A 17,450-nucleotide genomic window follows, 5' to 3' on the forward strand; every position below is an offset into this window, starting at 1 on the left:
ACGATAAAATAATTTTGTTTTTAACCATAATTCATCATTAAATTTCATTGCGGGTGTTTTTAGCGAGAAAATAATTATGGAATAAACACAGATTTTAACATTCCGATCAACTTGTAAGTTGCAACCCAAGTTGTAAGTTCCAAGACAAATCATTTCACCCCACAAGTCGATGTCTGTCTGTCTGTCTGTCTGTCTGTCTGTCTGTCTGTCTGTCTGTCTGTCTGTCTGTCTGTCTGTCTGTCTGTCTGTCTGTCTGTCTGTCTGTCTGTCTGTCTGTCTGTCTGTCTGTCTGTCTGTCTGTCTGTCTGTCTGTCCGTCCGTCCGTCCGTCCGTCCGTCCGTCCGTCCGTCCGTCCGTCCGTCCGTCCGTCCGTCCGTCCGTCCGTCCGTCCGTCCGTCCGTCCGTCCGTCCGTCCGTCCGTCCGTCCGTCCGTCTATCAATATACCGGACGCCTATAGCACGCATTTCGATTACAGTTTTCTGTGTATGTGATAATGACGGATTACAGTTGTCTCTGTATGTGATAATGACGGATTACAGTTGTCTCTGTATGTGATAATGACGGATTACAGTTGTCTCTGTATGTGATAATGACGGATTACAGTTGTCTCTGTATGTGATAATGACGGATTACAGTTGTCTCTGTATGTGATAATGACGGATTACAGTTGTCTCTGTATGTGATGATGACGGATTACAGTTGTCTCTGTATGTGATAATGACGGATTACAGTTGTCTCTGTATGTGATAATGACGGATTACAGTTGTCTGTGTATGTGATAATGACGGATTACAGTTGTCTGTGTATGTGATGATGGCGGATTACAGTTGTCTCTGTATGTGATGATGGCGGATTACAGTTGTCTCTGTATGTGATAATGACGGATTACAGTTGTCTGTGTATGTGATGATGGCGGATTACAGTTGTCTGTGTATGTGATGATGGCGGATTACAGTTGTCTCTGTATGTGATAATGACGGATTACAGTTGTCTCTGTATGTGATAATGACGGATTACAGTTGTCTCTGTATGTGATGATGACCGATTGGGTGGACATACCTTGGACAAATAAGCATATCGACGTGGTCGGTCAAACGTCTCTCTTCCAACATAACAATTAGTTAAGTATTTATATGATTTTTCAAATGTTTATGTTAATGACCGTAGCGACTAAAAAAACTGTTCTGAATATATATTAGCAAAATTAGATCATCTGACCGCACATGGACATTGTACAAGTACTGACTTGCCAAAATATACACAACTTAACGTCCAATCCGAGCCACTTGGCAGCGGTTGTTTACAGCACCAGAATTAGAGCAAATGTGCGTCTGAAAGAGCAAGAACTGCACAACTTCTGAACGATCATGCCCATATCATATACTCTCGAAGTAAGATATATTTGATATTTAATATGAATTGTATATTACGTTTTCTTTTCTGAATCTCTATAATTATTTTATTAGAAGTAAATTGATTTATCCTCTTCGAACAGATTACTTTTACAAGGGAAAATACTATTTTTGGAAAAAATAACATTCTAGTTCGCCATGTTCGTCAAACGCCATCTCCTTCGCTAACATACAAGAACATATTGTTTCGGTGTATTGATGTTGTTTTTGTAAATTACATATCTTAAAAGAATATCGATAATCAGCGATCAGCTAGATTTTACGACACCGTGCATTGAAATATGTATAAGATACATGTCCTTCATGGCAGCCGAGTGGAGACCGTTTTAAATGTGTTAATATTGATAAAAATCGTCCTTCATGGAAATGTTAGCCATAGCCGACAAGAGACCTTTTAAGATTTGTTAAAATTGATAAAATTCGTCTGTCATTGAAATATTAGCCAAAACCGAGTGGTGAGCATTGAGGATTCGGTAAGGAATTGATGTGCTGAGAGATGGATTTCAGGTCTTTATATATATCTTTATATATATCTTTATATATATCTTTTTATATACTTTTATTCTTATTTTCTTTTGTGTTATCAATGTAAACACGAACAGTTTTGAATACATATTTTTACATATTTTCAATGTTAAATAATATCCTTCAAAGTCACATGTTTATGCAAATGAGACATTTTTATTGCCTCGGGACAGGAAGACATAAGTGGCTCGCCAAGGTTTGCCACTTTTGTCTTTCTTTACCATCGCCAAAATACAGCTGACCATGTATTCTCTATATATTAGGTTGCGTTAAAAAACAAAAACAAAAAAAGACAAACCAGTCATACTATATAGAGGCCCATTTGCATGTCCCTCCACGGTTCTATATATGCTGGTTTCGTTTTGACAGTATTGTCGTACAACTGTACTTGCGCAGCATGATAAGTATTGCATTTATCAACCGGAAATACTATACGCTAAATATACATGTTTGTATTATTACATAGCATGTCTTAAACACAAACACCAAACATCTTCACAAAAATCAACTAAATTAAAAACAAAACAAAAACAAACCTTGGTCAGCTGTCATTTCCGCCTTTGAGCAACTGAATTCATTACACTGTGAAACGACCAAACACCTTTTAATACTTTAATGTATCGGGGGTGAAATCCAATGTCAACAAATCTTATACTCATTTGCTCACCTTTTATTTTTGGTATTGTCCACATAATGATTCTGATCAATCTCTCTTGCAACATTCCTAGTTCAAGGATTTTTTAAGTTTGTTTACATGTAAGAGTTATCCCCCCTTATATAAATTCATCACATTTATGTTAATGGTTTTTTTGCTTACCCCCTGTTGTTACCTTAAGGAGAGGGCTTGGATAGGCTATGTCTGATGTCCAATCATATTGTTATCTTAAGGAGACGACTTGGATAGGCTATGTCTAATGACCAATCATATTGTTACCTTAAGGAGAGAGCTTGGATAGACTATGTCTGATGTCCAATCATATTGTTACCTTAAGGAGAGGACTTGGATAGGCTATGTCTAATGTCCAATCATATTGTTACCTTAAGGAGAGGACTTGGATAGGCTATGTCTGATGTCCAATCATATTGTTACCTTAAGGAGAGGACTTGGATAGGCTATGTCTGATGTCCAATCATATTGTTACCTTAAGGAGAGGACTTGGATAGGCTATGTCTAATGTCCAATCATATTGTTACCTTAAGAAGAGAGCTTGGATAGGCTATGTCTGATGTCCAATCATATTGTTACCTTAAGGAGAGGACTTGGATAGGCTATGTCTGATGTCCAATCATATTGTTACCTTAAGGAGAGGACGACTTGGATAGGCTATGTCTGATGTCCAATCATATTGTTACCTTAAACACATATGCAGGGATATTAAAAAAACACACATATACAGGGATATTAAAAACACACACATATACAGGGATATTAAAAACACACACATACCGGGATATTAAAAACACACACATACAGGGATATTAAAAACACACACATACACATACAGGGATATTAAAAACATACATATACAGGGATATTAAAAACAAACATACATACAGCGATATTAAAAACACACACACATACAGGGATATTAAAACACACACATATACAGGGATATTAAAACACACACATATACAGGGATATTAAAAATCACACACATACAGGGATATTAAAAACACACACACATATGCAGGGATATTAAAAACACACACACATACAGGGATATCAAAAACACACAAATATGCAGGGATATTAAAAGCACACACACATACAGGGATATTAAAACACACATATGCAGGGATATTAAAAACACACACACATACAGCGATATTAAAACACACACACATACAGCGATATTAAAACACACACACATACAGGGATATTTAAACACACACACACATACAGGGATATTAAAACACACACAAATAGTGATATTAAAAATACACATATGCAGGGATATTAAAAACACACACATACAGGGATATTAAAAAGACACACACATACAGCGATATTAAAAAGACACACATACAGCGATATTAAAAACACACACATACAGGGATATTAAAAGCACACAAATATAAATTTATGTGTTATACATAAATGCTGTTTATGAACTAAGACGATCTGTTGCTAATATCTACGATCCTTGTATCATGTATGTATATATAGTAGTAAGATAGTTAGTAGTAATAGCAGAGGATACATAGTGATTGGTCAGCTTGATAGCAAGTACGTGATTGGTCAGTCCAGTCACGTGATTGGTCATTCTCTTCAGCAGTTTTTTCGGTGAAGATAGAAGTTTTGCGAAAAAATTATTATTGCCACTTTTCTTGTGTTTATGAACGTATTTTACATCACGAGTTACACTAGTTACACTGAAGTGTTTGTAGTGTCTTCGACGAGTGCCTAGAGGAGTTACGATGCTAATTTGTGCATAATGGAAATTAACGTAATAATTACACCAGTTTGCAGAAGTGCATAAACAATGGCCGGACGATCGCGACGCGCTAACAAAAGACTCAGTACGGAGCAGTTGTATGATATGGAAAATCCAAACAATTGGACCGTGGGTGTTCTACGACAAAAACTGCAAGACATGGGTATTTGGACACCTTCATCCATGTCTAAAGCAAATCTCAAAATATTGTTCATCGAAAATTCTAAACAAAGGGAGGACTCGCAGTCGTCAAACGCATCGGTTTCGACAAATAATCGGCCAAGTGGTAATGTACCGGTTGCACGAACAGGAATAACACAACCTGATACGAACAATGATACACAACCAGATACGAACAATGTTGGGGCAAATGACGATAATTCTAGATCTGTGTACGAAAATTCTAGAGACTATACTGTAACTCGGGCGGAAGTGCGTGTAGCAGATGGTAGTGACAGCGTTGCGCGCGCATCCAATATGGCGGCGCCCATTACAAATTCACTTGAGCAACTACAGGCCACGGTAAACCTGTTACTGCAGCGAGATTTGGAGCGTAATACGACAAGCAAAGATAATGCAGACAACTCCAACAAGCTAGACGCGGCGATGAACCTATTACAGGGAAACAATACGGCGACAGACCAACTGGGGAGACGAGAAATCTTAACCACAGGTGCGTACTCACATGCGTCGTATGGCATACCCCCCGACTCCCTGCCTCCCATGGATATTATGTCAGACAATGTTAGAAAGCAGATATTGGAAGGTAGGGATGTTAATTTAGCTTCATTACTCATCCCGGATTTCGATGTGGCTCGAGACAGGGTAGTACATACTGAGGGGGTCCAGCTGAATACCAAAGCCCCAACAGACCCACGTCTCTGCAAAACTTTAACAATTAGTGAATTCATCACCGCTTTTAATAAATATAAGCGTGTTATGTGTGACAGACATCCAAACCGGCGCATAGAATTGGATCGATATGAGGAGAATATCATAGAAATCCACAACTTATATGGCTCAAAATTTTATGAATATCATAAGTTTTTTTCGGCCAGAAGTGCATATGCCCTGCATCATCTAAATCTCAAAGTGGACTGGTCCTTGAAAGACAATCAACTCCTCTCTATGTTAATGGCAGGGGCCAAAACTTTGGCTTGTTCCTGTGGCTCTAGTGCACACACACAGCCATTTTGTCCAGGGCTACAAGGAAACCAGCAATCCAAACTACTCGTATCTAACAATATACACAGTCAATCAGCTAAAGGGGACCAGGATAGATATGGGAGAACAAGAGTGGTTGTGGAAGGATTAGAACTGTGTAATAATTTTAACAATGGCAAATGTGTCAGAGCTGTGTGTCGGTACAGTCATGCCTGTAAAAATTGTAAGAATGGAGCACATCCAGCTGTGGCCTGCCCACTAAAGAAGAGGTGACTGGAGAGTTCAGAAATTCCAATTACAGTAACCACACCTATCAACGTGGTCAATTTGAGAGCAGAACTTTCTAATCACCCTGATCAAGATTGGGTCAAATATCTGTGCTCTGGACTAGAACAAGGTTTCGATACAAAGATAAGACCGTGTGTAGAACTTCAAAATAAGGAATGTAAAAATTTGAAATCAGCCTTAATGGAAGAATCAACAGTGACAGACTTAATTCAACAAGAAATTAAAAAAGGCTTTCTATCAGGACCATTTCAAATACCACCATTTAAACAGTATCGTGTTAGTCCTATCGGGCTTGCGACGGGTAAATATTCTGGCAAAAAGAGGTTAATTGTGGATTTGTCTGCCCCGCATGAAGATGAGAACAACCCCAGTGTTAATGAACTTATCAATAAAGAGGAATGTTCTCTTTCTTATGTACGTATCGAGGATCTTGGGGGTATTTCAGCTGTGGTCCATCTTCAATTTGGGCATTTTACATCATTTGTAATTCGTAAGTCCCCCAAGAATTCGTTTATATCTACTAATAAGTTCACTCGACTCAGTTACATGGCCTGGCCAACAGGAACAGCTTTTCTATATATATAGCTACATATACAGTCTACGCTAGCTTAAATTCAGTTTTAGTGTAAATGTATCTATTATAATTATATTGGACAGGTCATCTACAAGAGAGAGTTAAGCACCACAGCTGTTATAGCCCTTTAGCCCAATGTATAAGTATAATAAATAGTCATATAACTTCAGTCTGTGTTTGAGTTCTTTGTTCATAAATATAGGGATATTAAAACACACACATATACAGGGATATTAAAAACACACACACATACAGGGATATTGAAAATACACACATGCAGGGATATTAAAAACACACACACATACAGGGATATTAAAACACACACATACAGGGATATTAAAAATACACATATGCAGGGATATTAAAAACACACATATATACAGGGATATTAAAAACACACACACACATACAGGGATATTTAAAACACACACACATACAGGGATATTAAAACACACACACATACAGTGATATTAAAAATACACATATGCAGGGATATTAAAAACACACACACATACAAGGATATTAAAACACACACACACACATACAGGAATATTAAAAGCACACACACACATACAGGGATATTAAAAACACACACACATACAGGGATATATAAAGCACACATACAGAGATGTTAAAAACACACACACACATACAGGGATATTAAAACACACACACACATACAGGGATATTAAAAACACACACACATACAGGGATATTAAAAACACACACACACATACAGCGATATTAAAAACACACACACATACAGGGATATATAAAGCACACACATACAGAGATGTTAAAAACACACACACATATACAGGGATATTAAAACACACACACACATACAGGGACATTAAAAACACACACACATACAGGGATATTGAAAACACACACACACATACAGCGATATTAAAAACACACACATACAGGGATATTAAAAACACACACATACAGGGATATTAAAACACACACACATACAGGGATATTAAAACACACACACACACACACACACACACACACACACACACACACACACACACACACACACAGGTATATTAAAAACACACACATACACATACAGGGATATTAAAAGCACACACATACAGCGATATTAAAAAAACACACACATACAGGGATATTAAAAATACACATATACCGGGATATTAAAAACACACACACATACAGCGATATCAAAAACACACACACATACAGGGATATTAAAACACACACACACACACACACACACACACACACATACAGGGATATTAAAAACACACATATGCAGGGATATTAAAAACACACATATACAGGGATATTAAAAACACACACATACACATACAGGGATGTTAAAATCACACACATACAGGGATATTAAAAACACACACACATAGAGGGATATTAAAAATACACACACATACAGGGATATCAAAAACACACACACATACAGGGATATTTAAAACACACACACACATACAGGGATATTAAAACACACACACATACAGTGATATTAAAAACACACATATGCAGGGATATTAAAAACACACACACATACAAAGATATTAAACACACACACACACACACACATACAGGGATATTAAAAACACACACACATACAGGGATATTAAAAACACACACATACAGGGATATTAAAAACACACACATACAGGGATATTTAAAACGGGGATAAAAACAAACACGTTAATTTTTAGACCATTTTTTTATTTTATCGTATTGAAAACTGTACATTTGATCGGAATTCCTTTGAAAATGAGCCAAGAAAACAGTCCACCGGTGTGACGTCAGGAGTGTTACTGGTCCTGCAACATAAGATACCTCCATAGTTGTGTTAACAACACTAATAGTTTCATCTATACCTGTTATGTGGCTCATGTTTGTTTGTTGTTTATTCATCACCCATGACCCTAACCCTAACCCATGACCCTAACCCATGACTGAATTAGATTGATCCCTTCTTGTGTTAGCCTCTGATGATCCGTGTATGAACCACGTGTGGGCCACGGATTGGCCACATACGTACCACGTATGGACCACATCTGGACCACATCTTGACCACGTATGAACCACATCTTGACCACGTATGGACCACGTATTGGCCACATATGTACCACGTATGGACCACATCTGGACCACATCTTGACCACATATTAACCTCATCTTGACCACGTATGAACCACATCTTGACCACGTATGGGCCACGTATGGGCCACGTATGGACCACATCTGGACACGTATGGGCCACGTATGGACAACGTGTAGACCACATCTGGACACGTATGGGCCACGTATGGGCCATGTATAGACAACGTATTGACCACGTATGGACCACATCTGGACACGTATGGGCCACGTATGGACAACGTATGGGCCACATCTGGACACGTATGGGCCACGTATGGGCCATGTATGGACAACGTATGGACCACGTATGGACCACATCTGGACACGTATGGGTCACGTATGGACCACATCTGGACACGTATGGGCCACGTATGGGCCATGTATGGACCACGTATGAGCCACGTATGGACAACGTGTGGGCCACGTATGGACCACATCTAGACACGTATGGGCCACATATGGGCCACGTATGGACAACGTTTAGACCACGTATGGACAACGTATGGGCCACGTATGGACCACATCTGGACACGTATGGGCCACGTATGGGCCATGTATGGACAACGTATGGACCACGTATGAAAATCGTGTGGACCACGTATGGACCACATCTGGACACGTATGGGCCACATATGGGCTACGTACGGACCATATCTTGTACCTAGTATTGTTTATTGGTTTGATGATCATGAACAAGCTTCAAGATGGTCAGAATTATTCATAAAAAAAACCCACATTTAACATTTTCCATATAAAACAACCAACTCGATGACAACTGGGCTTTTTGTGGTTCTTCCCATTCCACCTATTATCAGTTAAATCTTAGGTTTATGTATCTGATTTTCATAAGCATACCACAGACGACAAGAACTGTTAAATGTGACGTCACAGGTAATGTTGTACCCATTTCATGCATAGCAACGTGGTATCTAAATATACTTTTAAATGAAAGGGCGAAAGTGTGACTGAGACTGACCACGACAACTCTAGCGAAAAGTTTGAAGTTCCTTCGTAATAAAATCGTCTTCACTCAAGTTTAACACTGTCCTTTTAATGCATCCATTTGAAAATACATGTACAAACAGACCGCTTAAATGCAATTGATTACCATCATCATCATCATCATCATCATCATCATCATCATCCTGAAGATACTTTAAGTCATAAATGTGTACATAATCTGATAAACATACACACAAACACACATACATGTATATCACTCTTGATTATATCTAGAACATTCATACAGGACACATTCGAAAAATTCCATATCGATATATACTAACATACTATTACATTCACCATCACAACAGGAGGAAACTCATGAGAGATTTCAAAGTAAAGCTCAAGTTAAAATCCCCGGATATTCCGAAAGCACAGTTATCTATATATAATATACTACGCCACCAAACAAATTTACCTACCTTTAACCCGGAACTCTTCGGTAGTCATACTTCCCAGCGGGTATTATGATATCAGGTCCCCAGTACCATTACACAGGATGAAGTAAAGGACGGAAAGACCAACTGTTTGTAAACAAAAATTCAATATAATAATATCACCACATGTGGCATCCGCCTAATGTTAACATGTGGGGACCACTTCCTTACAGAACACTTAAATTTGTAACAATAAAGTGAAACAAACACCACCTGTTAACATCTGAGTACCACTCCCTTACAGAACACTTAAATTTGTAACAATAAAGTAATAATAATAAATAAATAATAATAATTAGTTTATTAAAGTGTCATGCATTGATCAACATAAAATACATTATACAATAAAATATACATAGTACAATGATCAACACCCAGCCAGTATGGTTGACTTATGAGACACTTAAAACAGTAAAAAAATTATCACATATGTTATAATAAAAGTGTATCACCTAAAAGTCAATATATATATAGCTTAATGTACACAGACTACGGTATAGTATGGTCAAGAAAAATATGTACATATATAAAAGTATCACAAAACTGAGGCTGAACTATTGTACGAATACATGAATGAGTGAAATTTCAATTATGACCCCTACAACTGTTGAAAGTTCAAATGTTCAAATTTCAGTAAGTGGAAGTAACGAGATCACGCATATTTAATTAACTCAATTATTACCGTATTTATTATAGAACACATATGCTTATTTAAAGTTATTATTAAGTTATATATCCTTGACAATATCAAGAGAGGATATGAGCGAAAGTGATGAGGCAACCCAAACCTACAAGCGCTCACTATCTACCCTACATATATTCAAATAATCAATTAAATACTTTTCGCCTATTGAAGAAGGATGAAATGTTACTTGCTACAGTTGGCTGGAGATCATCGTTTAACATAATACTTATGAATTTATTTTTATTGTTCATATCATGAAAACCGTCAATATGCTGAGCACATTTGAGAAAAAGAGTGTGTCTTAAATCAGAGAAAAGTTCACATTCTACTAAGAAGTGTTCCTCGTCTTCAATTTTTTGCAGAGTACAAAATTTACATTGTCTATCTGCCAGGGGTACGGGCGGCCTGGCGTACCGACCTGTCTCAACGGCCAATGGTAGCGATCCCGCGCGAAAAAGAGCTAAGTTACGTCTATGGATTCTGGGTATGTCAAGTCTGACGTACCGCTCAGTTTTAACATCGTTTTTAAAAGTTCTGTATGTACGAAGTTTGTTACCGTTAGCATTGTTCCTATCGTCATATAGGGCATTATACCATTCAAGCTTGTCGTTATTGGCTAGGTTGGTAGACAAATGTCTCATGACGTAATTCGTAGATAATTCGACGTCGGATACCAGATTGTTCGGGTCAATGGCGTTACATAGACGTTGTACTGTGCTAAACCAACCTTTCCTTTGATTTGTTGTCCACATGAGAATTTTATTTGACAAACGATTTCTTCGAAGACGGCGAATTTTACATAAAAGTTTCACACAAGCTACGTTAAAGTGAGACAAACACCACCTGTTAACATCTGAGTACCACTCCCTTACAGAACACTTAAATTTGTAACAATAAAGTGAAACAAACACCACCTGTTAACATCTGAGTACCACTCCCTTACAGAACACTTAAATTTGTAACAATAAAGTGCGACAAACATCTTCTGTTAACATCTGGGGACCACTTCCTTACTCAGTTTCCTATTTTCAATTTCAAAACAAGTTTTCTGTTACCTACGAAATACAAACACTTACACAGATCATTTCTCCTCTTCTATAGAAATTACAGCAAAACGCGACAATTACAAAATGTATGATATTATTATATGTAATATCATATGTACATGTATATATATGAAAACAGACATTATTTTTTTTACATGGTTAGGCGTCCCCATGTTGGCGGTGAGTTACTACACTTACCTATTATCGGTTCTATGTTATATGTATATTAAAGCATATTTTATCAATCAAAATGATGTCTACAAGCTCAATATAATATATAACTTACTGGAAATAAATAAAAAAGTACATTCACTCCTGTAAATAAAGTACAAAAGTACAGGTAAATCACATTCACTCCTGTAAATAAAGTACAAAATTACATGTAAATCACATTCACTCCTGTAAATAAAGTACAAAATTACAGGTAAATTCCATACACTCCTGTAAATAAAGTACACAATTACAGGTAAATTCCATACACTCCTGTAAATAAAGTACAAAATTACAGGCAAATTTCATACAAGCCTGTAAATAAAGTACAAAATTACAGGTAAATCACATTCATTCCTGAAAATAAAGTACAAAATTACAGGTAAATCACATTCACTCCTGTAAATAAAGTACAAAATTACAGGTAAATTCCATACACTCCTGTAAATAAAGTACAAAATTACATGTAAATCACATTCACTCCTGTAAATAAAGTACAAAATTACAGGTAAATCACATTCACTCCTGTAAATAAAGTACAAAATTACAGGAAAATTCCATACACTCCTGTAAATAAAGTACAAAATTACAGGTAAATTTCATACAATCCTGTAAATAAAGTACAAAATTACAGGTAAATCACATTCATTCCTGTAAATAAAGTACAAAATTACATGTAAATCACATTCACTCCTGTAAATAAAGTACAAAATTACATGTAAATCACATTCACTCCTGTAAATAAAGTACAAAATTACAGGTAAATCACATTCACTCCTGTAAATAAAGTACAAAATTACAGGTAAATTCCATACACTCCTGTAAATAAAGTACAAAATTACATGTAAATCACATTCACTCCTGTAAATAAAGTACAAAATTACAGGTAAATCACATTCACTCCTGTAAATAAAGTACAAAATTACAGGAAAATTCCATACACTCCTGTAAATAAAGTACAAAATTACAGGTAAATTTCATACAATCCTGTAAATAAAGTACAAAATTACAGGTAAATCACATTCATTCCTGTAAATAAAGTACAAAATTACAGGTAAATAACATTCACTCCTGTAAATTAAGTACAAAATTACAGGTAAATCACATTCACTCCTGTAAATAAAGTACAAAATTACAGGTAAATTCCATACACTCCTGTAAATAAAATACACAATTACAGGTAAATTCCATACACTCCTGTAAATAAAGTACACACTTACAGGTAAATTCCATACACTCCTGTAAATAAAGTACAAAATTACAGGCAAATTTCATACAAGCCTGTAAATAAAGTACAAAATTACAGGTAAATCACATTCATTCCTGAAAATAAAGTACAAAATTACAGGTAATTCACATTCACTCCTGTAAATAAAGTACAAAATTACAGGTAAATCCCATATACTCCTGTAAACAAAGTACAAAATTACAGGTAAATCCCATATACTCCTGTAAATAAAGTACAAAATTACAGGTAAATCACATTCATTCCTGTAAATAAAGTACAAAATTACAGGTAAATCACATTCACTCCTGTAAATAAAGTACAAAATTACAGGTAAATCCCATATACTCCTGTAAACAAAGTACAAAATTACAGGTAAATCCCATATACTCCTGTAAATAAAGTACAAAATTACAGGTAAATCACATTCATTCCTGTAAATAAAGTACAAAATTACAGGTAAATCACATTCACTCCTGTTAATAAAGTACAAAATTACATGTAAATCACATTCACTCCTGTAAATAAAGTACAAAAAGGACCAGCCAAGATTTGCTCTCTACTGACAGTGTTTTGAATATAAATCTGTAACAATATAAAAGATATATAAAAACGGAAAAACAAAAGCAAAAACAGATCAAAAACACAAAAAATAAACGGAATAAAGAACAACAAGAGCTGTTGGAGAACAGCATAGCTCGTCTCGCAAATGTTTGTCAATAAACAATTGAAATATATTAATTGGAATGGTTTCGCAAATTGCATTAATATCTATATTGTTTACTTGATCAGATTATGTTTTGTGAATTCATGCAATTTTCAAAACCATACCAATTTATATATATATAAATTATTTATTGACAAACATTCGGGAGACAGGCTATGCTATTGTAGATTAAATGAATATATTAAATACAAATGTAATTGCTTTTGGACCTATTTCTTCAATTTTTTGACAAAATATTATCCTTATGAGAGTTCCCAGTGGGCACACAACGTCTAGAGAACGTTGCAGTTACGTCAGGATGCAACGTTGCATTTAGGTTGTAGTAAGGTTGCAAATGAAAGTTTGGGGAACGTTTTCATACAACGTTCCCACAACGTTACTGAGTTACGTTGTGGCAACGTTTTATTTACGTTGCATAGACGTTGTCACAACGTTGTATTATTTTATTTTGTACTATTGTTACCTATTATGTACAACAAAAACTCAAGTTTTTTTAAACATTATTTTAATGTCTTTATTTCCATGTGTCCATGTGCTTGCACTCCTCCCATCACTCCTATCTGATGTCTCTGATTACCTCGGTGCATCCAGTTATCACCATTTAATCTGTAAATAGAAAAACAATCAAAACAATTATTATTGATATACCGTAAACTTTTCGGCAATATATCATAACGTGCTCGGTTAACAAATATGCGTGAAACTAAACTTATGCCCGGTGATACCAAAAACGTACATCCGTTGTACGTACGTACATGAAGATAAATCATAACATGCCTGATCTGTTTGTAAATAAACACAAGTCAAAATCAAACGCAGTGTAATAAACAAAATACGAATCATATAGAACTTACCTTGAATTACTGATCTGTATTCGGGAAGAAAGCTGATTCCTTATGTTATTTTGAAAGCAAGTACATAATCCAGTATAGCAAGTCAACAGTCCGATTGAAATGTGTGTGTGTACGGCCCACGTGTGTTTGCAGAACAAAGAACCGGAAGTTAAAATTACCGCGCAAATATCAATACTTTTTTTTCTTCTCTCTATCTATTTCTTTTCCCGAAAAAATTGCAACGATTTCAACCAAAACATGATATTTTCATGCAGTTAAAACTGAAATTAAAGTCGTTTAAAAAAATTGTTTTTGAAATGAATGTGAATGTTTGTATTGCCCCCTGGTGGATATATGTTGCAACATAAAGGGAGGTAACACCGATTTGTTATCGTAACCTAGTAAGTTCGTTTGATCACATTTATTTGTATCAAAGGAGGTCTTACAGCAAAATTGGATCAGGAAAGGATCAATGATCGATATTATATCATTAGGGCACATTATAGGCGACGTAGGTTGCTTTTAAACCAATCTAAACATATTCATTATTGACAAAACAAATTTCGAGCAAATTAGATAATTAAATTTATCTTTATCATGAAATTTGATGTTTTCGTTCCGTATGCCTTTGGCATTTGTGTAAACTTGCAAGCCGTTTAAAATTAACAACAAATACACAAAGTTTGCATTAAAACCTTGTGACAACGTTGTTACAACGTCAAAAGCTAACGTTGTACTAACGTTTGACATAAAACGTTCTCACAACGTTGTAGGAAAGTCCCGGACGTTGTGACCTGAATAGGACGTTTTCCGAACGTTCTCCGAACGTTTTGTGTCCACTGGGTTATCTCCCTTGAAAAATGTGGACCGGTATAAATTGTCGATTGTGAGCATTTTCACATTGTTTTATTTTCAGTTTCACCCCAAGAAGGGATAGTGTAACTCCACAGGGACTCTTTTATCAAATATCAGCACCCTAGTACAATCATAAAGTGATGTATTAATAGCTTTCAACATTTGCACAAAATTTTTAAAAAAAATGTGTTTTTCCCCCAAAAAATATTCCAGTTTAACTCCGGCAAGGGATAGTTTAACCCCCACAGGGAACCTAATATCATGTATTACTATGCCTTTCAACACTCACAACATAAACTTAACACAAAGTCCAAAGATTTAAAAACAAAAACAAAAAAACACAGATTTAAAAAGAAAAAATCCATTTTTGTTTTTTTAAGTTTTACTCCAGGAAGGGATTGTCTTACTCCATAGGGACTCTATTGCCAAATATCAGCACCCTAGTACAATTATAAAGTGATGTATTAAAACCTCTTAACACTTGCACCAAAAACTTAACGCAGAAATATTGTAAGTCCAAAAATTTGAAAATTCTGGTTTTTTCCCAAAAAAATCTTTTAGTTTTACTCTGGCATGGGATAGTTTAACCCCAGAGGGACTCTATTGCCAATTATCAGCACCCTAGTACAATTATAAAGTGATGTATTGATACCTTTCAACACTTGCACCAAAAACTTAACGCAAAAACACTTGCACCAAAAACTTAACGCAAACATTTTCTAAGTCCAAAAATTTTCAAAAATCTATTTTTTTTCAGAAAATCTTTTAGTTTAACTCCGGCAGGGGATAGTTTGACCCCAACAGGGACCATGTTACCATAAATTACTGTACCTTTCAACACTTGCACCAAAACTTTAACATTTGAAAAACCAACGCCGACGCCGACGCCGGAGTGACGACATAAGCTCTCACTCTTCTTGGAAGAGACGAGCTAAAAACAACAAAATAAAACAAAACCAAACAGCTAGCTATGAGGGGAACTTACGGCCGAGTAGTACGTAATCGACGATTGGACCGATGTTCCGACTACCAGGGCGGGTGATGGGGACATACACTTCCCTGATGACGTCAGTGTTGCTGTTTGCCTGGTAAACATTGCCATTGTTCTGCGCTATAATGTACCCCGCAGCACAAACCAGAAGGACAAAAAACAATTGTTTATGCATTCTTCTGGAAAGTTAGCACGACTACCGGAAGTACGTGCACTTTGTTGTCATCCGCAGAACTGTCCCGAATAGCGAATGACCAGGTCCTGAGCGCGGCTGACCATCTAACCGCCTCTAGCCTTCCTGTGTTTCCTTGTACAGATGGTCAGTTCAGAAGTGACCTTACGGCTGGTCGAGATACACTGGACGTGTCCAAGGGGTTAGTGTTGATTGACAAGTCACCTAACTACCCGGAAGTTGGCTTTCTTTGAAAAGGTGACCAAATACACATTATAGCACAAGATAAAAATATTACAGTACTTGTCAAGCGTTTGCAGTACATTGTAGAAGGTCAAGGACATATGTTCATGAAACTTTGATAGCATCTCATGACAAAGCATGATGGTAAAGTACGTGTTCGGATTTAAAATATGTCGAGGAACATCCACTAGGCGAATAACATCACAGGCGTCTGAATCTAGTTATATTTACACACACCAATACAGAAACGTAAGGTTATTTTCGATAGATATTATCTTACATGATTCTTTGATCGTTTAAGGTATTGGGACTGTCTTTTACAATTGAGGATTCTGGATTTTTTTCAATATACTCTTCATATTTTCACTGCTTTTCATATAAGCTGCATAATGCGTGACAACAAGTAAAACGTGACAATTATTTGGATTATGTTTAGTCACACATGGAACGACGTCGACGTTTTTGTAACATGTGCCAGCTTCATTA

The 17,450-nt window shown here is 36.2% G+C and overlaps 1 long non-coding RNA gene across 1 annotated transcript; it reads right to left on the reverse strand.

Annotated features, from left to right (window-relative positions):
* Window positions 1-8,101: 8,101 nt before the first annotated feature.
* On the reverse strand, window positions 8,102-16,895 carry LOC117317079. The gene is made up of 3 exons (XR_004530089.1): window positions 16,544-16,895; window positions 9,963-10,064; window positions 8,102-8,216 (listed from the first exon to the last, which is right to left on the reverse strand). It is a non-coding gene; the product is annotated as an uncharacterized LOC117317079 (long non-coding RNA).
* Between the last annotated feature and the right edge of the window lie 555 nt (window positions 16,896-17,450).

The sequence above is a fragment of the Pecten maximus genome, chromosome 18, assembly GCF_902652985.1.
Source record: "Pecten maximus chromosome 18, xPecMax1.1, whole genome shotgun sequence".
NCBI classification, from domain to species: domain Eukaryota; kingdom Metazoa; phylum Mollusca; class Bivalvia; order Pectinida; family Pectinidae; genus Pecten; species Pecten maximus.